We start from the raw sequence: 2,806 nt of genomic DNA on the forward strand, positions 1-2,806 counted from the left end.
GATAGATAGATAGACAGATTAGATACATATATACATATATACACAAGAGACACACATATGTCTGTATGTTTATGTATACATGCATGTAGGCAGGTGTATGTTTTATATATCTTCACTATTGGGTGATTTCAAGATGCTTTTATAAAAGCTGTTTTTACTTAATGCACACTATCTTAAATGAAATAATATTCTCTCTCCCTTTCTCTCTTTCTTCCCCTCTCTCCCTGCCTCCTTGTTTCCCTGTTTTTAATCGTGTAATGTCAATGATTACCAACAATTTAAGACCAGAAGAACCAGGTTAGAATTAAGAAGACCACAACATGCTGACAGCTCAGAGCAGTGTTTGCCAATTGGAGATGCATATGACCGAGTAATACAGAAAGATGCTCCTGGGCTTTGGATCTTAACAATGCAATTTAAAACTTTGGACTAACAGAAAGGATGGAAATGACATATGGAGTACAGAAGGGTGATTTTTCTTATCAAATGTGGTGAGTTTGCTCTGGCCAAATGCAATTTTAAATATTGACATGTTATTGTGATTCACTTACTTCTGACCAATGTATTACAGTTTATATTTGTACCACTGTAAGAAGTTCTGCTAACTACATTGTTCTTTGAAACACCACAGCACTACTGTAACAAGATCAATTGAATTTAATCTGATTATATAGAAGAAAGAGCTGCCCTGTTTTAACCATTACATAAGTAGCTTTTTCATTTTTTTACCTTATATAGATAGATATACACATATACATATATATGCACATATACGAACATACACACAAATGTATGTATACTATATTGTTTTATATATATTCATACACATGCCATATGCTATATATAAAACATTATTTGAAGAGACATATTTTTGTCTGAACAAAACTGATTTATGTATATATTAAATGAGTTTTTCTTTAAGATACAAAAATTATTTCAGAATAGGATAAAAAAATCTCTGTAACTCCATTTTATGCAATATGACAAGTAAGGGACTAGAATGGTATTTTGTATACTGGCATCACAGGAAGTTCAGTCTCTAGATGTTACAATCAAGGGGTTGCTTAATCATCTGACTTTCTCTTGATATCATACCTACAGTTAGAAATGTACATGATGGGAACTCCAGGGATCTCCTGGATTCTTTGTTTAAGGTCTTGATCAACTGTAGCTACAATATAACACTTGTGCTAAGTGACCCTCTGGACTAAGCAATCATCTGCATATGTTCCTTAGTGGGAGCATGGCAATTCATTCAAATTGTGAGTCCTTGGCAATCGTCAGGTCTACTTGGTACCTCTGCCCCAATTTTTCAATTTCAGCTATTACACAATCAGTTAGGAAGGGAATGCATTTGGCATATAAACAATACATCATTGACTGCACTAAGCACAACTTGATTTTGATGGAGAAAGTTGAAAAGTTTTTATCAACCAAAATGTAGTAAGGGAGTCCCAACTGTGAGTTATGTTGGAGGAAGAAACAGGATTGGGTACTAGAGAACTTCTCTTTCTTTGAGACCACTAGGATCTTTTTTCTCTTTCTTTTTTGATTTCAATTGATCTTTTTCTTTTAATCTCTCTTCTCATAAACTAAACATTTGCTTGATGGTTGCATATTTCCTTGATTTCTTTTATTGCCCCATGTTACTAGATGCCTTCACAGTTGGAGGTCTAAAGAGTGGCATACACTTTCTTGAAGGGACATTATAATTGACATCCTGAGTAACAGTATATAAGAGAAAAGAAGAATGTAGTAAAATTAGAGATAGACTATTTGCCCAATGAAAAATCTGTTTTGACCATATATAACTGCTTAAACAGTAGGCCATATTAATGAGAGAAATATTGTAAAAAAAAAGGCTAGTATTAATTTGTGAAAATATAATTTGGTATGTTTGAATAAGCCACCCTTTAAAGAACATGAAATCAAATGTTACCAGAAAAAGGTGAAGGCTGTATTTTAGTCCTCTTAGAAATAAGATGTGCTACTATAAAAGGACTTAGTTCTCTAGGCCAGCAAAGCCATAATTCATTTACTCTGAGGGAGACTAGAAATCAGAAGCATAGCAACCATCTGTTTAGACTTTCACCTTGATGAGGGAAATCCACAATAACTATGGATAAACGTAAAAACTAAGAATGCATATGAATTTACAGAAAGATCAGTATTTTAATCTAACCATGTATGTTAAACCCTTTTTAGAAAGAAAAGTTCTGCTTATCAATTAACTCAATTTTATTTTGTAGAAACATATATCCATGTGTTCCAGAGAAAAAACAAAACAAAACAAACAATGGGAGGAGATCTGATCCCTAAGGCAGGTAGTTCAGAAGGATGGCAAAGTACTGCTAGTGGCTTCCCTAGAAGCAATTGCTGGTCTAGCTTGTGGTAGCCTCATGGATTCCTTTGCTGATCTCCTCTTTGCCTTAAACAAACACTGCTTTACTTGCCTCAGTGTGTGGATCAAGTTGGTGATACAGCCTTGGGTAAACAAGTGTTAGGTGAAGGAGGTAAAAGAGTTTACACTGCTGTGTTGGGGGTCTCCGTGCCTTCTGACTACTGAGGGCTGTCTGAGGCCAAGTTTCTATACAATAAATCCCAAATATCTCCCTCCCACCCTCCCTGAAAACAAAACAAAACTCTATCAAGTTAGTTAAAACAAGCCCAGGAGCGGACTGTGGCTTAAATTATGAGCTTCTTATAGTAAAATCCAGGCTTAAACTGAAGAAAATAGGGAAAACCCATTGGATCATAGAGGTGCACCCCGAATAACATCCTTACGAATATGAAGTGGAGGTGATAA

The 2,806-nt window shown here is 35.0% G+C and overlaps 1 pseudogene; it reads right to left on the bottom strand.

Annotated features, from left to right (window-relative positions):
• Window positions 1-1,064: 1,064 nt before the first annotated feature.
• LOC138151229 (rRNA-processing protein FCF1 homolog pseudogene) lies at window positions 1,065-1,645 on the bottom strand (annotated as a pseudogene).
• Window positions 1,646-2,806: the final 1,161 nt, after the last annotated feature.

The sequence above is a fragment of the Petaurus breviceps genome, unplaced genomic scaffold (assembly GCF_028583685.1).
Source record: "Petaurus breviceps papuanus isolate PSGF00001 unplaced genomic scaffold, PetGlider_PUasm1.0 90895, whole genome shotgun sequence".
Classification (NCBI taxonomy): domain Eukaryota; kingdom Metazoa; phylum Chordata; class Mammalia; order Diprotodontia; family Petauridae; genus Petaurus; species Petaurus breviceps.